This window comes from Pleurodeles waltl, chromosome 7, assembly GCF_031143425.1.
Source record: "Pleurodeles waltl isolate 20211129_DDA chromosome 7, aPleWal1.hap1.20221129, whole genome shotgun sequence".
Lineage (NCBI taxonomy): Eukaryota > Metazoa > Chordata > Amphibia > Caudata > Salamandridae > Pleurodeles > Pleurodeles waltl.
In genome coordinates this window covers 1,293,590,569-1,293,612,632 of record NC_090446.1, presented here as the reverse complement: position 1 = coordinate 1,293,612,632, position 22,064 = coordinate 1,293,590,569, and positions in this window count along the sequence as shown.

Here is a 22,064-nt window from a genome sequence, read left to right as displayed (position 1 = left end):
TTGGCACTGCTGGGATTGCACATTTTTTCAAAGCCGTTGGTGTTGGTTTTGCTCACACCTTCTCTTCCATATTCGGTTTAATACCTTCGGCTATACACTCTATTTTCGGAAGCATTTTTGGGGGTTTCCCGATTACTTTGGCTTTATTGGCTGGAGTCTTGTTATTGCTGCTGTTCTTCCGCAATGGCTGTCCCGCCACGACGAGATCCTATGTTGCTGCTCCCGTCAGCGCAGCTGTGTCGTGAACGCATGATGCAGCATTTTGGGGCAACACTCCTGGGACATTTGGAGTGTGACTGGTCTCTGTCATTCCGACCAGTTTTGGATTGTGTGCAACCCATTTTTCTGTGCCTTTGGTGCTCGTTTGAACATGCACTGGCTCTCTGTCTCTCACTGCAGCACCCTCCGATGGTCGATACTGATCTGTTGATGTTCCCGATTAGGGCTCATTCCCAGGCTTGTGTACTATGGTTGCGTTTGCTTCGTGAGGCAGTTTATGAGATTCCCTTCCTGGAGGAAGATGGTATTGTCTCATTTATAGGCCCTGCACGGGGTGCCGCCCTGAATGGTTTTGGGGCTTTGGAACACACCTGCTCCATGGTACTTTTTGGCGTGGATCTTCCGATATTGACATATATCGAAGTGGAGGAGCTCCTGCTTTCTGTTGCTTCTGTCTGACGATTGGATTTTTTTTCTTCTCGAAAATTGACATTTTTTGAATTTGGCTTTGTTGTCACATGCTTCCCAAATTTATGACTTTGTTGTCCTCTGACCTTGTCGAAATATATATTTTAGGTATTGTTTATATCTGGGGCATACTTTTATGTTATTGGAACCACTTGCTACCGACAAGGGGAGGGTGTAGTGTGGTTAGTTTTACGTATCCTTTGCGCGTTAGCTTTCAGGCTTTAGGCCTTTGTGCACTTTGCCCTGGATATATTTTATTCATTTGCTTGCAGCTTAGAGCCTCTGTGCACTTTGCTCTAAATACTTTTTATTAGGCTTCGTACTGTTATTTTTCAAATAGCCAGTTCTACGGTCTTGTTTTATATTCATATCACACTGTTTAGCCTACTTCAGCACTGGAGTTCTCCATAACACATTCCTGTTCACTATGTGCTTCAGTCAAGGATATAGTCTGGTACATTGCCGATAGACGTGGTAGGAGTTTAGTCTTTGGTATTTCTGCGTAGGGACATTTTGTGATCACGCTGACATGCTAGTTATAAAAACACTTCCTTGTCCCAATACACGCAAGAGGGAGATTCCGACCAGGGAACCACAACTAGACGCTGACTGCCTCGTTGCAGATGCTGAACCAAGATCACAGGCCTTTGCTCAGGTATGAGGGCTGATGTCTCCCCAGTGATTCAGAAAGGCAAGTTAGAAGCTTAACATGCTGTGCTCGAAATAGAACAAGCAGAGGGAAAGTAGAAACTATTAGACACAATGATAGCTTTGTTCTTATGTTTTACTCTCCTGGTGACTATTTCAATCCTACTGTGTTGTATGGTTCTGGTTATTGCGGCTCACGCCTTATTATCTAAAATGCAGTTGTTTTATTAAAACATCATATAAAACTTATACTGCCTTTGTCATTTGTATATGAGATCATACTGTAAATGAGAGAGTTGGTTTGGATCTGAGTGACAACAACTTCCCTGAGAAGTTCCAAAGATGTCATGCGCTAGGCTGCCCAATCATCTCTTCCCCGTGGGAGAAATGAGGCACTGCTAGTTAGCCGGAGCAAAAACCAGATTTAGGGTGACAGAGTTCCTTAAACGTGTGTCAGACTCAGTCCCCCACATCGTTATCGATCCTGCTGCCTAGAAATCCAGTAGTCTCATTTAGGATAATGAGAGCCCACGCGACAGTATGAGCTTTGTTCTACATTATATATAGATTTGTGGTATAAACATTAGGCCTTGAACATACACCTTTTCTGAAGCATGAACCAGTGAAGTGTTTTTAGTTTGCAGGATAAGGGGCCAGACTTCTTGTGGCCCATGATTAAACTGATTGTGGTGTTTAGTAAGTCCTGGACTTTATGTAACAGGTATTTTGGTAATCCCAATAACAAGGAATTACAATAATTTATCCTCCCGAAAGGTAAGGACTGGACAAGAACTTCCCATGGCGATGACGGAATAAAAGGATGTTTTTTTTATGACCACTAAAAGTCAGAAACCAGTGGAACATAGGCCCATATTTATACTTTTTGACGCACAACTGCGCCAACGCAGTTGTGCGCCAAAATTTTTACCGACGGCTAACACCATTCCAAAGCGCCATGCGGGCGCCTTATTTATTGAATGACGTTAGCCGGCGCAGCGGACTGGTGTGCGTCAAAAAAAATGACTCACACCAGGCTGCGCCGGCGTATGGGAAAATGGAGCTTGAGCGTCAAAAAATGGGGCAAGTCAGGTCTGAGGCAAAATTCAGGGGGCATATTTATACTCTGTTTGCGACGAATGTGCGTAAAAAAAATTTGACGCACAATCGGCGCAAACCCTGCCCCATATTTATACTTTGACGTCCGACCCCGCGGGCGTCAAAGTTCCACCATGTGCGTCATTAAATATGGGGCAGGGTTTGCGCCGATTGTGCGTCAAAAATTTTGACGCACATTCGGCGCTAACAGAGTATAAATATGCCCCATAGTTTGTTAATAAGGTGGGAAAAAGTTAATTCTGAATCGACGATCACTCCCAGATTACATGCAGGGGCAAGGGGAAGTGAACAGCTTCCAATTCTGACTGCCAGCAGTTTTGTGGCCAGCTGTTTTTAGAACCAAAGATCACTAATGAAGTCTTGTTGCCATTTAATACAAGGGAGTTTGTATTCGTCCATTTGGTAATGCCAAGAAGACAGTTCTTTAAATTAAGCACAGTTTCTTCAGGAATTTTTTGCAGTTTTTGGGTCAACAGTTTATCATCAGCATAAGTATGTAGACAAACTCCAAAATATTCTATGAGATTAACCAGAAGAGCAATGTATAAATTAAGTAGTGTGGGCCTTAGCAGGAGCCCTGGGTGGCTCAAAACAGGATAGGCTTAGATCAGTTAGTAGACCAGCATCAATGATTCCGTCTGACACTGTAAAAAGAATGTAATCTAGGGTAGGGATGTTCCTGAGATTCCCTCTGCCTCATGTTTCTATAGTAAAACGGAATGGGAGATAGTAGCAAGGCTGCAGATAGATCTAGTAAAATCATATTCACCACTCAATATACATCCAAGGTGTGTCTGGTGTCTTCTGTGGCTTTTGCAAGGACTGTCCTTTGCAAAAATCCAATAGAGCTTTCTGCAATAACTTGTTGGATTCTAGATTGCTAATGAGCTGGTTATGGACCTCCATTTCAGTCATTTTGGTAAAGAGAGGCATTCTGAAAGATAGTTGGTAAAGATTGCAGGGTCTAAATAAAGCTTCTTTAAAAAAGGCAACAGAATTGTGTCTTCCACTGGTCTGCTACAATACCTGAGAAAATAAGAATTGCATGTTTTTAGAGGATATGGCAGGATGATAGAGCTGACTTTAAGTTGCTGTACTAGACAAGTTTGTTAATATTTTTTGAAGATTTTAATTCACCAATAAGAATAAATGTGGGTGGGGGAGATTCAGTCCCAACAGTCTATCTCTCGAATGTGAGGGATATTCTCTATCAGGTTAGTAACATAGCTGTGGACAGAGAAAGATAAACTGTGGCATACAAACTGTGATAGTTTGGAAGAGGTTTATCTGCTTCAGGGTGGGTGGGATTGTTAAAATGTTTAAAAACTTCTCTTGGGGGTTTTTTACATTCTAAAATTCGCCCGTCCAACTCTTTCCACCCTCGAACCACCTGTGCTGCCTGAACCCCACCGGCCCTAATAGGACTTCACCGCAGGGCCGACGGGTGAAAACAGTGTTTCTGCCCGCCGGCCCTGCGGTGAACAGGGCCTTAACATTGACGCCGGCTCCTAATGGAGCCATCAATGTGGCGGTGCAGTGGGTGTAGCAGCACCCGTCCCGCATTCCACTGCCCGTAATTCAGGCAGTGGAATGATCGATGGGGCTGTGCTTAGGGGCCAAGTGCATAGGCAGTGCAGGGGCCCCCAGGGGCCCTTGGGATCCCCATTCCACCAGCCTTTCCTTGGCAGTGTGAACCGCCATGGAAAGGCTGGCGGATGAGGACTCCTAATCCCCAGGGCGGCGCTGCAAGCAGCACTGCCCAGGAGGATGTGAAACCATTGGGACCGCCAGGCTGCCGGCTTAGAGCAGCCTGGGGGTGTCAGTGGTCTGAACGTGGCGGCGCTGCCACGGTCATAATGTCGCAGTCCCACCACCAGCCTGTTGGCGGTGGGATCGCCACCGCGAGTCTGGCGGTCATGCGACCGCCAGACTCGTAATGAGCACCTCTGTCTTTGATTTCCTGATGTGTTTATAATAGGAATGTACGTGGTCAGAGTATATTTCTTTCAAATCTGGTTCTTAACCTTTCTGCTAGTGTACCAGAGAGCTAAGAGTTAAGAATGCTTTTATTGGTATCACTTGGTATCACTTGGTCCAACAAGGATGATATCCTGATCCTTGTAGCACCAGAGATGTGAGGGGTTGTTCCCAGTGAGCATGTAACAGAAGGGATGTAGCACTTTATTCCAACCTTCAGTGGTGAGTTTTTTTAATGCTCTCGACAGGAATACTGAAGAGGCAGAGGGCTGGGGAGAGCCATATGAAATCTTAAATTTAATATAAATCAGGCTATGATCAGGCCAAATCAAGTTGGAGTGCTTCAAAGCTGATGCCAAAGAAGGGGAGTATAATATGGCTTCAGATGTATGACCAGCTTCATGGGTGGACTCCTAAATGCAGAGAGTAGCAGTAGTGGCCAAAATGAACAGTGTCCCATGATACTGAGGCTTGTGACCACCATATGAGCAATACATTTAGTCAAGTTAGGAAGGATATCGGAAAGAAGAACAGTACCCCTGACATTTCTAAGTTCTCATTGCAGCCGGACTGCCTCCTACATCCGGCAACATTTGAGAGGGAGTTCCCTGACAGCAACATCGAACGTGAAGGCGCCCCTCCACTGAAGCAAGGAAGATTCAGAGCCCTTTAAGGGGGCATGAGAAGATTTAAGACACTAAGAAAATCATAAAGGAAAAAAAAATCAATAAAAAGTCCGAAGTACAATACTACCCCCTGTATGGAATTCTGATTTCGTCAACCCGCAACAGTGTCCTTATCGGATTTTTTTTATCAACAAGGATATTAAAATCATCCATAAGAAGAATTTATTGGCATTAAGAAGACATGTTGCCACAGGTTTGAAAACTGAATTGATAAAAATATTAGCAGGCCTTGGTGGTCTGTAGTTGAGGATGCCTATAAAGGAGATTTAATGTGATATTAAAAAAATTAGAGCTAGTGCTTCTACTCCCTCAACTGGAGGAACGTGATACCCTGAGATACTAACATATTCTTTATAGAAGCATGCTACTCCACCTCCCTTTTTGATGTTTTATCAAAATATTTAGTAGGGTAGGCAGACTTAGGAGCTAGGAATATTACTGTTGCAAAGTCATTTTTCAATCACGTCTCTGTTATAAAAAAAATAGTCTAAATTTGACTCTCATTATATTGTAGACTTCAGCAAAGTGTTTAATTGCAGACTGTACATTGAGTAGAGCACATTTCAGCGATGGTGAAGGAGCCTTGGGACACCGACTTTGGAAAGGTAAACTTTGGACAATCACCCAGAAATTGAGCTGAGCATATTGACACTGGGGCACTGACATGGGGAGATAAACTTTCAAACAGACATGAAGATATTTGGCTCTGTTACATGGACATTGCCATATGGACAATGATGTGGGGACACGGATACATAGATACATGGGTCTTGTGACTGACACTAACATTGGGAGACACACATCGAATCTGACATTGGGATATGGGGATAGAGACAGAGGGCCTCATTAAGAGTTTGGTGGATGGAAAACCCAGTCCGCCAAACTCCCAACAGGGTGACTGCAACCTACGTGGTGACCTCCCCACCAGAGTCATTAAGAGTTCCCCCTAGGTTGGTGGGTGGAAAACTACGTTTCCGTCTGCTGGTCTAGAGGGAAACAGGCAACAGCATTATCTCCGGCTTTGTATTTGAGCCGGCAGCAATGCTGTAGCCAGCAGGGTGCACCAGCATCCTTGCAATGTTCACTGTCTGCAAAGCACACAGTGAGCATTGTGAAGGTGCTGGGCAAAGGGAGCCCATGCACTGCTGTAGGAGGCTGGACTGGCTTGTAGTGAGTACCAAGGGGTACTTGCACCTTGCACCAGGCCCAGTTATCCCTTATTAGTGTATAGGGTGTCTAGCAGCTTAGGCTGATAGATAATGGTAGCTTAGCAGAGCAGCTTAGGCTGAACTAGGAGACGTGTGAAGCTACCACAGTACCACTTAGTGTCATATGCACAATATCATAAGAAAACACAATACACAGTTATACTAAAAATAAAGGTACTTTATTTTTATGACAATATGCCAAAGTATCTTAGAGTGTACCCTCAGTGAGAGGATAGGAAATATACACAAGATATATATACACAATAGCAAAAATATGCAGTATAGTCTTAGAAAACAGTGCAAACAATGTATAGTTACAATAGGATGCAATGGGGAAACATAGGGATAGGGGCAACACAAACCATATACTCCAAAAGTGGAATGCGAACCACGAATGGACCCCAAACCTATGTGACCTTGTAGAGGGTCGCTGGGACTATTAGAAAATAGTGAGAGTTAGAAAAATAACCCTCCCCAAGACCCTGAAAAGTGAGTGCAAAGTGCACTAAAGTTCCCCTAAGGACAAAATAGTCGTGTTAGAGGAATAATGCAGGAAAGACACAAACCAGCAATGCAACAACTGTGGATTTCCAATCTAGGGTACCTGTGGAACAAGGGGACCAAGTCCAAAAGTCACAAGCAAGTCAGAGAGGGGCAGATGCCCAGGAAATGCCAGCTGCGGGTGCAAAGAAGCTTCGACTGGACAGAAGAAGCTGAGGTTTCTGCAGGAACGAAAAGGGCTAGAGACTTCCCCTTTGGTGGACGGATCCCTCTCGCCTTGGAGAGTCGTGCAGAAGTGTTTTCCCGCCGGAAGGACGCCAACAAGCCTTGCTAGTTGCAAATCATGCGTTTGGCGTTTTTGGACGCTGCCGGGGCCCAGGAGGGACCAGGAGGTCGCAAATTGGACCTGAAGAGAGAGGGGACGTCGAGTAAGACAAAGAGCCCTCACTAAAGCAGGTAGCACCTGGAGAAGTGCCAGAAACAGGCACTACGAGGATGCGTGAAACGGTGCTCGCCGAAGTTGCACAAAGGAGTCCCACGTCGCCGGAGACCAACTTAGAAAGTCGTGCAATGCAGGTTAGAGTGCCGTGGACCCAGGCTTGGCTGTGCACGAAGGATTTCCGCCGGAAGTGCACAGGGGCCGGAGTAGCTGCAAAGTCGCGGTTCCCAGCAATGCAGCCCAGCGAGGTGAGGCAAGGACTTACCTCCACCAAACTTGGACTGAAGAGTCACTGGACTGTGGGGGTCACTTGGACAGAGTCGCTGGATTCGAGGGACCTCGCTCGTCGTGCTGAGAGGAGACCCAAGGGACCGGTAATGCAGCTTTTTGGTGCCTGCGGTTGCAGGGGGAAGATTCCGTCGACCCACGGGAGATTTCTTCGGAGCTTCTGGTGCAGAGAGGAGGCAGGCTACCCCCACAGCATGCACAAGCAGGAAAACAGTCGAGAAGGCGGCAGGATCAGCGTTACAGAGTTGCAGTAGTCGTCTTTGCTACTAATTTGCAGGTTTGCAGGCTTCCAGCGCGGTCAGCAGTCGATTCCTTATCAGAAGGTGAAGAGGGAGATGCAGAGGAACTCGGATGAGCTCTTGCATTCGTTATCTAAAGTTTCCCCAGAGACAGAGACCCTAAATAGCCCGAAAAGAGGGTTTGGCTACCTAGGAGAGAGGATAGGCTACTAACACCTGAAGGAGCCTATCAGCAGGAGTCTCTGACGTCACCTGGTGGCACTGGCCACTCAGAGCAGTCCAGTGTGCCAGCAGCACCTCTGTTTCCAAGATGGCAGAGGTCTGGAGCACACTGGAGGAGCTCTGGACACCTCCCAGGGGAGGTGAAGGTCAGGGGAGTGGTCACTCCCCTTTCCTTTGTCCAGTTTCGCGCCAGAGCAGGGGCTAAGGGGTCCCTGAACCGGTGTAGACTGGCTTATGCAGAATTGGGCACATCTGTGCCCAACAAAGCATTTCCAGAGGCTGGGGGAGGCTACTCCTCCCCTGCCTTCACACCATTTTCCAAAGGGAGAGGGTGTCACACCCTCTCTCAGAGGAAGTTCTTTGTTCTGCCATCCTGGGCCAGGCCTGGCTGGACCCCAGGAGGGCAGCTGCCTGTCTGAGGGGTTGGCAGCAGCAGCAGCTGCAGTGAAACCCCAGGAAGGGCAGTTTGGCAGTACCAGGGTCTGTGCTACAGACCACTGGGATCATGGGATTGTGCCAACTATGCCAGGATGGCATAGAGGGGGCAATTCCATGATCATAGACATGTTACATGGCCATATTCGGAGTTACCATTGTGAAGCTACATATAGGTAGTGACCTATATGTAGTGCACGCGTGTAATGGTGTCCCCGCACTCACAAAGTTCAGGGAATTGGCTCTGAACAATGTGGGGGCACCTTGGCTAGTGCCAGGGTGCCCTCACACTAAGTAACTTTGCACTTAACCTTTACCAAGTAAAGGTTAGACATATAGGTGACTTATAAGTTACTTAAGTGCAGTGTAAAATGGCTGTGAAATAACGTGGACGTTATTTCACCCAGGCTGCAGTGGCAGGCCTGTGTAAGAATTGTCAGAGCTCCCTATGGGTGGCAAAAGAAATGCTGCAGCCCATAGGGATCTCCTGGAACCCCAATACCCTGGGTACCTCAGTACCATATACTAGGGAATTATAAGGGTGTTCCAGTAAGCCAATGTAAATTGGTAAAAATGGTCACTAGCCTGTCAGTGACAATTTGGAAAGAAATGAGAGAGCATAACCACTGAGGTTCTGATTAGCAGAGCCTCAGTGAGACAGTCACTACACAGGTAACACATTCAGGCACACTTATGAGCACTGGGGCCCTGGGTTACCAGGGTCCCAGTGACACATACAACTAAAACAACATATATACAGTGAAAAATGGGGGTAACATGCCAGGCAAGATGGTACTTTCCTACAACTGCCCATACCAAGTGCATGGGCAGTTCAGGGGGTCCCCTGGGGCACCCTGCACCTGTTCTCCGCCAGCCTTTTTATGACGGTGTTACTCTCATGAAAAGGCTGGCAGAGAATGAGGTCGTAATCCTCAGGGCAGCACTGCTGGCATCGCTGCCCTGGCGGATTAGGATCTCCACCACCTCCAGACTGCTGGAATAAAAGATCCTGGAGGAGCTGGCAGTTCCCTGGCAGTTAGGCCGCCAGGGTTGTTTTGTGGCGGTCGAACCATCGCATCAGTGGTGGTCCAGACCACCATTCCAAGTGTGGCGATTGTAAGACCACCACACTCGTAATGAGGGCATCAGTGTCACTCAGAAGGGCACTGAAGGTTACACAAGGTCACTGGAACATTGTTCTTTTAGAGCTCTTAGCACCAAGAGGGCATAACATTGGCAATTGCTATTCATCAACAATATTTCTTAAGTTTTATTCTTGAGACAATAAAGCAACCAATCAACTTCCAACACAAGAATTCATCAGCCCTGCCAAAATTAAGTAGATCTCTACCTCAGCCAATTTACATTCACAAAACCTTTCAGTTTACAACACACCAAGAAGGGCATATGCTTTCTGCTGTCACAGAAAAAAAGAGGGTCTTCAAAAACCTGCTGCATTTAAAGGAGATTACATGCTCCTCTTTCTTTTTTTGTTAGAGCCTTCCTCATAATTTAAGTTGCAATGCCTGCCACCTGCACAGTCAATGTAGAGCCAGCCACAGAAAGAACAAGTGACCACTAAAAAGTGAGTTTCTGCCTCTAAATTGTACCAGCACCACACCTTGCTAGTGGTTTAGAGTCCAAGCAGTGCTTAATCTGTAAACATATTAGTGCAGTGATGCAGATGTTTATTTCGAGGCTGTTAAAGCATTCTGTGAATACCCTACTGCCAAATACCAAAGTTGCCTAATTTTGATGGACCTTGTGACTCTTTCTTCTACCACCATACATTTTCTGTGTCTTTTTTTTCTCTTGCAGGCTGTTTTTCAACCAGGCTACACCCTTTTGTCACTGTTCCCATATATTTCATCTTCGGTATCCCTTCCTTTCTCTTGGTCTGGGTCAAAGTCTGATATTGAAAATTAGCTCCTACTACCGTGAATCATCCATACAAATAAAGCACTGGCCCAATGATCTGGAATGATGGGTGAGCATCTGCTTGGCTAGTTCTAACTCCCTTTGAATACTGGAAATGGGCACATTCATTTCATGAGCTGTCCCCATGTTTCCCCAGCAACATATGCTTACCTTGTCTTTCTATTCTGCTCTCAGTTTCATTGAGGCCTGTCTTACAGGAGGCAGTACTACACATTTTGTGTACATCGTGTCTGTGTACTCACACGTCTGACAAAGTTCTTAGACCTGCCTTTAAAACCCATTCGGTTAGTATCAATAATTGTTTTTAAAATGCGCCTGTAAATGCATTTGCCACACATTTACCCAAAGGTGGCTTGCTGGAAAATTCACAACCCAAAGTATACTTGCATTTATAGCACATTCATTTTTATTTTATTTTTCAAAACACCATTTGATACACATTCCCTGAAAGGCTCCCATTGTTCTTTCTCACTCTTCTTTAAAGGGCATAATTTCCTATTGCTTATAAAATATAGCTGTCACTTTTGAAATACTGCCAAATGTATTGTTTTGTTTAACATCTCAGTATATTGTGTTTTTCAAAGCTATTGTGGGGGCAGTCACCTCCCCATCCATCTGGGGCCCATTTTAAACTACAGTTATCCTTTTGGGCCTGGCCCCCCAAACTACCTACCCCTGGCTACAGACCTGCGTGGGAGTGATAAATGTCATCACTCCGAATTTAAGATTTCCTATAGAATTTTGAATGTTAATGTTGTTTTATTCACATTTTGGATTGATTTCTATTTCATTGGAGTAATTGGTTTCCTGATATTTATTTCACATGTTTTATCAATTGCTGTATTTTTTACATTTGTATATATGAATTTTGCTTATGTTTTTATTTCAATTTTTTTTAGTTTGCTATTTTTGCTTTCATGGCCGAGCACAAAGTGCTCCGTCCATTCTGTAATCTCTCTTTGGGCTTCAAACCACGCCCATGCCACGTCAGTCACTTACATTGGTTTGTGGGCTTGCCTTTTAAAATCCGCTTGCTTTCATTTGTGAAAGGCATGCATACGTCATGCCCTTTCCGGTGTTTAGCCCACCTACACAGCACCGGTAAAGTACCAAAAACATACGAGGCTCGATGTTTTCAGCCTGGAGTTTGGACTACTTTATCTGTTTATTTTACACGCAGCGCGATCGCGCTGCATTTTACATAGCGCGATCGTGCTGCGTTTTTTTTGCTTCACAACGCTAATAGCTCTAACTCAAACAAATGCGAGACCCGTTGCATTGAAAATGCTTGTTTGAAATATATTGTTGTCATTTCATTTCACTTGATATTGCGATTGTAATTTAATATTTTTTATTTAGTAACTTTTGAGTAATATGAATTCTACTCCCATGTTTTTAAAATGTAATTTTAAATATTTATTATCTTGTAATATTTTATATTTTTATAGAAAATGTATGTTAGATATTTGTGTTTTTGACATTTTAATTATTAGTATTTGTTATATTTTTTTAAAAATAATTTAATTCTACATTTTTTATTGTATAACTATTTCTTTATTTAAATTCATTTTTATGTATTATATACATAAAAATATATTATCTTTAGAGTTACATTATTTAATGTAACTATATTTATATATATATATATATATATATATATATATGTTAGCTACTGGCAGTCATCAATAGGTAGCTATAGTTAGGCCCTAGTTTCCATAGGAAAAGCGTTTTTTGTTTTGCCTCGAACTTTTACAACTTTTGACAAATCTTTATGAAATTTTCAAAACTAGTTTGCCACTGAATTCAGGTGCTGTCTTGAAGGTTTCGGCGTACTCCGTAAAGCAGCGGCTTAAAAAAAGGGAGGGTCCCAATATAATCAAGTGATCAACTGGATAAAAACCATAAAGGTAGCAAATAATTTAAAAGTGCTTTGTCGCTATTTGAAAACTCAGAAAATATGTCCTCATTTTAGCTTTTTAGAGCACTAACCATAATTTCTATGGGAATAACAGCCTCTAATTTTTATAATTTATAAGGAAAATGATTCAGGTATGACAGTTTTGACTACATCAAGATGACGTCAGGTGTGCCATATTTCTGTAATACATATAGAATGTTAGCAATCTAGTTGCTCATTAGAATACTGTGGAGAGACAGAGGTCAGGGGCATGGACTTGGATAACTGAGGGCAGGGAGAAGGGTGCAAAGGCAACAAGTTGACTATGCTGGGTAGGTGGGAGGGCAGTGGCAGTACAACGGGCCATGGTGGGCAGGGTAAAGGAGAGCAGGGGCGACAAACCAACCATGCAGGACAGGCAAGAGAGGCTGTGCCATTGAGTGCAGAAGGAAGAGGCAGTGGCAGTACAACCATACATGCTAACAGACCTGATTGAGGCAGGAGACTCCCAATGTTTTTAAGCCCAAAAGGGCTTTATTTTAACTGTCTCCTGCCTAATGTCTCTTCTTTTTCAATGTAAGTGAATGGGGAAAATCAATTCTCTAGTTTTTTTTTTTAATATCTCTCTCTTAACAAATACAAAACGTTTATTGGCTCACTGAAGGCAGGAGGAATAGGGTAGGGACATGGACTTGAATAACAGAGGGAAGGAGGGAGATGGGCAGGAGCTCCAAACTCGCCTTACAGGGCAGACGTCAGGGGTTGCAGCAGTACAGGGCACAACTCAGGGCAAGCAGGACCACAGTACAGCACAACAGACCATGGAAAGCAATGGGGAGGGGACAGGGCCATGCACATGGACAGCAGAGGGGAAAGAGGCAGAGGGCAGTAAGCTGACCATACGGGACAGGCAGGAGGGGCAGTTGCAGCATAATGGTAAATGATGGGCAGGAGTGAGAAGACAGGGGCACGACAATGGACCAGATGAGGCAGGAGGGGGAGGGGATAGGGGCCATCACATGGAAAATGGAAGGCAGGGGACAAGGCAGACGGTATGTGCACTGGAAGCACAACACATCATGGAGTGCAACAGTGAGAGTATAACGGTATACACATAGACAACGGAGGGAAGGTGGGAATGGATCAGGGGCAGCAAGTCAACCACACAGGGTATATATATATATACCAATTTAGTTTAGAATTATTGTCATTGTATGTATTGTTGTATATATGCAAACTCAATATTTAGGACATCATATTTTGCTGCAATATTTTTATACTGCAATATTTTTATATCCATATTATGTCATGTGGCACCAATATTAGAGACAGCACACACATTCACATACATTATCATGTAATACTTACACTTTATTGCTCAACCAACTACATAAAAATTTCTCTTTAGTTCCAGCACCCAAAATATCCCCCTGTAGTCCAGGAACAGCCACATCCCAACTTGAATGTTCCACTATACACTGTTCTTCATCATCCTGATGACCCACCAAGATTATCTTTAATGAATGGTATCCTGCCTTACATGAGCACAAAAGGACTAAAATCTGTGAAGCAATTAGGTATAATCCTGTATGTCCAAAACATCTTCTGGACATCCCATTCCCATTCCAACTTGTTTTTCTTAGTCAACTGTATAACACCTTTTATAACCTCCCCACACTTATGTTCCCTTCAGAATGATAACCAAGGTAATCTTGTGTGTAATACCATTCCTCTTACAAAATATTTTGCACAGTTTTTGATGTAAAGTGTTATTCAGTATCACTCAAATCACATTTTGGTTATCCTTCTGTTAAGGAAATTCACTAAACTTAGAAACCAGAACTGCATCCACCTGCTTCACAACTACTGCCGGCCATTTGGAAAAACACATCATCCATAACCTTACTGTGCTAGGCAGCAAATTAATCATTTTCGAAGCAACGCTGCACAATGCAGTGTTGCTTCAAAAGATTTTGTGCAGTGATGCAGCCATTCCTTGTACCATGGATGCACTGTATTTATGTGATGGCGCACCATGGCGGAAGGACCAGAGATGTGTCTCGAATTTTGATGCAATGGTGGAGAGAATGGAGCAATGTGCTGTAACACAACTACTCTATGTCACGTAAAGTTGATTTACGTGTCGCAAAGTACCTATGCATGCCACAAATCGCCATAGCATCATGTAGGAGTGCTCAGTTACGTGGGTGTGCTCCTAAAGCGAGGCAATCTACAACAAATATCCCTCAAGACTGATAAAGAATGGAAGGAGCCTCAAGGAGCCAATTGCGTGCTAACCCGAACCCTGAAGACTTCACATCAGCCTTGCAGAAGAGAAAGAGGAAGTCTAACTTCAGTGAGGAGGAGAACCAAATATTAATCAGTGAGGTGAGAAAAACAAATGAATACTTCTTATTTGTCACCTCAAAATTGCCATTTTCAAGAAAAGATGCAATATGGCAAACCACAGTGGACAAGATAAACTGTGTTGAAAAAACAAAGAGGACAGTTGAGTGCAAGAAGAGGGGGCATGACTACAACACTGGGGCAAAAGAAAACCTAGCTAGGAACCTAAAGGCAGCCATGAGGACCGGAGGACCTGATGTCCAGGAGGTCTTGGACCCATTGGAGGAGCAGGTGGCATCCCTCATTCCAACATAGTTGGCAGCTGGAGTGGAGTGTTCAGACAGTGCTGAAGTGGAGTACAAGCAAGAGCCCCAGCATGAGTGGAAACAAGGGACCATATTGTTCAAACCTCACATATAGTGCAACACACCAAGACACCTTGCTGTGCTGTGCTGTGTGAAAGGGAAAGGGCAGAAATGCCCCTTATGTTAAGTCATCCACCACATAACTTTCCTTTGTTGGGCAGAAACAATTTTTCCAGCCCAGTCCAGCCCTGCCAAGTTCCTTCGGTCCATGTATGATGAGCTGTCTCAGGCCTGATTTGACCTTTGACCTGTAGTGTAATGTTCAACATTATAGAGTAGGACTATAAGTCCCAGAATACAAAGTCAAAACACCTGGACATCATGCATGGACCTTTGATCAGATGCTTGATATGTGCATGCTCTGCAAGTAGGATCACTGGAAGAGGCAGTTGTCGAGTTACTATCGCAAATCCATATTTGATCACGATGTCCTGATGTGGCAGGTGAGTTTATTCTAGGTGTGGGCTGCCATGTAAGAGTGCACCCTACCACCTGTCTTGCTGTTTTGGATATTGGGAGTGAGGGTGAATGAAAGTGATGCAGAGTGGAGGTTCATGATTGCTTGGTGGAAGTGTAGATGGTGTGTGATCTAGGTGGGTCCTTGGTAGTGTAGTGTCCTGAAGGTATGGCTGAGCATCTTCAGTTGGCAGTGTGTCTGAATGGGCACCCATCTTATTTTTCTGAGATGAGGTGTGATGTGCATGTTGCAAGGTACGTTGAGAAATAGTTTGGCAGTGGTGTGTTGGATAGTTTGCCTCTTTCAGAGCAGGTGTGTAGAGATGCTCTAGTATAGTGCATTGGTGTAATACAGTTTACATGTGATGAGGGTCTGTGTGATGGTCTTACAGGTGTCAGGAGGGAACCATATGAAGAAATGTATGAGGATGCAAACATGTGAAAGCAAGTGCAGGTGACAAGGGCAATTTGAGGTTTCATGGTGAATCTGGTGTCCAGGGTGATGTATAGATTTCTGGGGTGATTGGAGGGTGAGGGCTTTAGGCCCAGTTCTGTTGGTAACCAGGGTGAGTTTATGTTGCAGAATATCATCACTACTAGCTTGTCAGGTTGAGAATTAACTAATCTCCCACAGAGTTAGCCGTCTTGGTCAATGGCATAATGTAACAGCTTTTGGTGGCTTGGTGTCTCCTGAGACTTAATGTATGAACTGGGTGTCATCAAGCACATGATGTAGAGTCCCTAGGTCTGAATGATGCTTGCAAGAGTTACACATATCCCTGTTTATCTGAAATTGAACATACTATCTGAATGTTAACATAAACACTCATGTCCAATACAATCATGTCAACTTAGTGACCAGTTTATTCTTTCTCAGATGATCAAACAACATATCTTGGAGATCAGCCTGTCCATGATGTCCAACCTGTTGAGCACAACATCCTGCCCCCCATGGATGAAGACACCTTCCAACAGCTCCTGGACAGCATTGCAACTTCTCCTTCAACACTGGCAATGGATGATGGCATAATTGTGTCTCCAGTTGAACCAACACAAACTGGACATGGACCATCACCAAGTCAGTGGTAGGAGTCCAGCAGCGAATGGCTGAGGAAGTCCGGTTGAGGATGGAGACCATAGAGGACACTCTTGAAGGAGTCGTTGGTGCCTTAGCCCTAATAAGGGCTTGACTAAGGCTATCACAGACACCTGCTCTTGGCTCCATGGGATTTACGAGTCCCCAGCTGACATTACTGGTGTCATGATGCTGAAGGAAAAATAACAACAGCCTTCTACATCTGACACCAGTGAGGTCCCAAAGCTGGGAGCCATCAACACTTTCATCCAGTCCATGGGGGGCAAAACTGACTCCTTCATACCATCAGCAGGTGCCCTCAATAGCAATGTTGTTGCTTTGTTGGCTAACTACCAAACCCTTGCCAGGGACTAATATGCGGCCTTACTGACACTCACAAATGTTGCTGGGAACCTGGCTGCCTCTGATGTGTGTGTGTGCCTGAGGCTAATAACATCTCTTAACTGCCTTCCATTCAAACACCACAATGTTCAGGGGTGGCAGAGCATGCATTAGAGGAGGGAGATGTAGAGTTCCCCAGTTTCCAACAAAGAACGTCCTGATAAACATTTGTGAATGCCTTCCGGCCAGTTTTCCTATCTGTCCTGTGTAGGTCATCATGCCACCCTCTTTGGAACCCAGGACAGTTGTCTTTGTGCAGTAGGTTATCTTTTCCACTTGTGCCCTTAAATACTATGCAACACTTGATAATGGCAATTGTTTACTCCTCACTGATCTCACTACACACATAGATGTGTTGTAATGAGTAAACAAATGGATTTTTACACACAATACCTCATGATTTTAAATAAGTTTTTCTTAAAAATAAACCTACTTGCATGTCGTAATGTGGGGATAGGAACTTCTGGAAGAAAATACATAATATTTTCAGAAAATATTATGAGATTTGTATGGTTATTCTTCAAAAGTCTACAAGCAGAATGAAACAAGCAACATCAGTTTTTTGAATCTGAAAAAGAGTGAGCTCAACATAATTGCACATACTGTCTTTGTATGTGTACCTACATCAATTACATCCATTGCAATGTTATGATGTGAAATGTGTACCTTATCAATGTAATATCAGAGTATCTCAACAAGATGTATTTTCTTGATAGGCACAGCAAGAAGGTTAATACAAACCTACCACGTAAAAATCAGATTTGTGAGGCATATGAGGACAAAACACTGTAACAAATATCAACTTAAATGTTGCAATCTAAACTTTACAACATCATTTCCAAATGGAAAACATCACTGCTCACACAAAAGATAAGCAGCAATACATAACTCTGGGTGGGTGCACCAATACTAGCCAGATACTCAGACCCATAGTACTCATGGATTGGCATTTTACTTGTGCCAGAGAAAGATGCACAAGGGCAACCCAATGCTGTGCATGACAGTAACTAAGACACGCAATTGCACCTTGACTCACCCTGTGTCTAATGATCAGTGTCGAGTATTGCATCACAGGCCAAAACAGCTGTCTTATGTTACTCTGTCCCAGAGAAGCCTCACATGTGTGAGTGTGAGTGCATCCACGTATGAACTCATTTGCTCTTACATGTTCGGTATAGATGGAAGACCAGTGAACCTGTATTAATACTACATATTCCCCGTGGAGAGGTAAATGGGAGACATATGGTAAAAAGAATATTGTTGTCAGCTTTTTCTAAGTGAGCTGCATGATGTGACACACAAAGCAAGAAGCAAATGCCAATTATGATGGACATTGGCCAGCCAGGTGTCACTTCCTGGACAATTATAATCCACACAAGAATGCAGACCATCTTGCACAAAGGTGCAAGGGTGTCTGCGTTAGTGCTATGCAGCAGTTTAGGTCACAACACAGGCAGAGAGCAGTATTCTGTAATAGAAGGTCAAACTAAACACTTACCCACCCACTCACTTTCACACAAGGTGCTACACTAAGGAGACTACCTGTGTTGTGCTGTGTGGAAAATCAAATACTGAGCCCCACTTACAGAGTCTCTGGTATGGACACGGTTCCATACATAACTCAAATGTGAGGAAAACGTACAGTTTTCCAGAGGCCTTTTACAATGGAACGTATTCCTACAATGTACTCAGGATATATTTCACATCTTGTATTCACCTATTACAATAGTACCAACTTATGACGAATAAATAACATCCAACTAGAGAACAATGATTGATATATAAATTAAGAGAAAGTGCTATATAAAATCATAAACAAACTTTAACTGTCCTCCACTAAACATTCTTCACACTAGCCTATACTACCTTATATAAAACATAACCAATCTTAACCACTATTGAGTCATGACATTAAACATCAAACCCCCACCCACCTTAATACACATAGCTCGGTACAATATAAACATAAACTACATCCTAAACATAAAGAAACTACACAGCCTTAAAAAATATAGATTTTTGTTTTCTTTTTTATTTATTTTTTTGTTTTCTTTCTATTTATTTTCCTAAACACAAAACATTAACCCCCACCCACATACAAGCCTACCTTAATATAAAATCACAAAAAACTACTACCTGCAAAACTCTTAATTATCTAAAAACATACCTAAACTATACCTACACCTACACTAGACCCTAACTATAACTATGACTACTAAAAAACAATTGTCCAAATATTTAAAACAGGGAAGGGTATGTTCAGAGGGAGAGTCAGATCTGGGTAGCAATCTGCTCCAGTGCTGGCAAGTGAGTAAGGTCTCACATATACTAGCTTGCTCTTAAAGGTGGGGGGTGCAGCATGTCGTCACTCTTTTTCACTTTGCCTGCCACCCGCTGTCCACTTGAGGGTCCAGGAGTGGTCTGTGTGCCACACTCCTGCTGCGTGTCATCCTCAGAACCTTTTGCCACTGGTGTCTTCTGTGACCTGGACCTGGAACATGATGCCCAAATGCCAGTGCCTTTGCTTTCGCATAGATGCTGCCCATTTTGCGGTATCCATAGGCAATCTTACATATGTGCCCATGGTGTGTCCACTGCAGAACAAACGTTTTAGCTATTTCTGCTGTTATGTTAGCTAAGAAGTAAATGTAAACTCCTATTAGACCAAGTTGCATATATACAGTACAGTTTCTAAATTCACTCTGACACTGTTATGCAATCATAAGTGCCGGTCCACACCTACACCAAATCTTGGGAGAGATACTTATACCTTCAGTACAATGACACCTCCTAATAAAATATATCAAACTGACCCAAGTAAGGTCAGTGTAGGTGTACAATATATATCTATTTAGTCACAATTTAAAAACATGCATTTAATTCATACTAGTGATCCACACTCATTCAGATGTGTCAATCGCAAATTCTAGCTATGGCCCTGATATAGTCACTTTTGGTCTTGCATCATGCAAGGGGGTCAAGGTTCTTGTAAAACCTACATGAGATGTGTAAAGGTAAGAAAGTCCAGCTTGTGTGACTCTGCATTTCATAAGCAATCTGAAGTTCTGCAAAGCAGCACACATTGCTGACTTGCCTTACGCTGCAGCAGGGAGCCAGTCCATAGATTGAGAGTGTGTGCCTCACTGCCTCAACACTTTTATTTTGAAGACTTCACAGGATTGGCATAACTAATAGGCCTTGAAACATGACATAATGCATCAAGTACTCTGGTGCATCAAAACCAGGAAAAAGTTTAGATTTGGGCATTTTCGTTCTCCAAGCGCTGGATTCTGCAGCACACAAAGAAAAAGCTGGAGACCTCTCGGGAGTTTGTGTATGCAGGCAGGAGTACTCACCTGGCACAACTATGTTGCCTGCAATGCAGGGCCGATTGCACCATGATGCAAGGGTGCCTGCGTATTTGCTAGGCAGGCAAAAGTACTCCATCCATCTGTAGGAAAGGACAGTAATGTGCTGTGCCATTTTATCATTGCGCAGGTCTGCATTTTCACTTTTACACAATGCATCAAGTTGGTTTGCCACCTTGCACTGTGTGAATGCTTCACAGAAATGCCACATGGGGGAGATAATGGTCATTAGGCTGCCATTGATATGCCAATTAATGTGAGTTCTAGTGTGTTTGTCCGGCTGCCCACACTCATGTCAGTGACAGTGAATCCATGCAGTGAGGCCTACTGGAGCTGCATAGGTTTTCCAAACAATGAGAGTGGCATACTGTGCTCTACACATACCATTTGAATGAGATATGCAGTCACACATCCAGTTTACAGCTGCTGGGCCACAGAACAGGATCCCTGCCATGTGGACATCTACACTTACCATATGCATCAGACAGGCTGACAGCTAATCATCAGAGCAACACCTTGGATATATAGAGTAGCTGTTCTACATTCCAGCAGCCTCCAGGGCATCAGTGAAATCGGTCCTCCGTCACTTCATTTTACATAGGTATGCCATGGACACCTTTGAGTGAGGCCCAGTCACCCCTGATGCAGGATTACAACAGCCTTTGTCACTCCATTTTACATAGGTATCACATGACACCTGTGAGGGAGACTCAGTCACCCCTGATGCAGGATTACAACAGCCATACCTCAGGTAAGTGTTCATACTGAAGAAATATTCGGACCATACAAATTACTCACACCCCTGTGGAAACACATGTTGAGATGTCAATTGTACTTTTTCATGGGGTGATTTCATGATTCTACAAACTTTAGGACGTAATTGCAACATTCCCAGCATCTATAGGCTGTGCAATGATTGCTGTATGATGTCTACTCTGGTGACGCTGTCATCAATGTCTATTCAGATTGGGTTTATGGCTGACACACAGGTACAGGAACAGGTATGAGTTACCCATATTTCAAGTGTGGATCTGCAGGAATATCATTACATTGATATGCGAAAACATACATTAGTGCAGGTTATTGGTAAATAGTAACCTTCAGTTGGGGAAAGGGCTGCTTGGCATTACTTGGCTCCATGAGGGCATGTTCCATGGAATGCAATACAGCATTTTATGCCAGATGTACTGCTTTGTGTGATCGTTTGTTACATATGCCACTAGGTGTCACTCTCTCTCGCATGGTGTGTCGCAAGGCATCCAAACATTGTAGCTAACTTTTGTGAATAAAATTTAGCATAACTAACATATCAACATTACTAAATGCTGATCATTTATAAATACATACCTATGGGGCCTTCAACCTCCAAACCCAGCAGGTCCACTACATCGGCCTCATAGGATAAGAGATCTGCCCACCGATGTTTCAGCTGTGAAACAGTCTGTTCTTCCTTAAACACCTGGGCCACGTGCCACTTTAAGCTCTCCCTTCTGTCCTTACGATCCTTTGGGGGGGTAACCTTGGTTTACCCTTTCCCCAGCAGCCTTTATCTGTGGAAGGTAGTGCATGACCATCCAGATCAATGCACCAACCACTCCCTCAGTAAAGTTCTTGCCTCCACCCTTCCCATACATGGCCCTAACCCTCCTAACAACACTTTAAAAACCATAACACCCCTTCATCCCAAACCATGCCTAAATACCTATTTCCCAAAATTGAACAAACACCCAACAATACGAAGACAAATACAATTACAAAATAAAAAAACTAA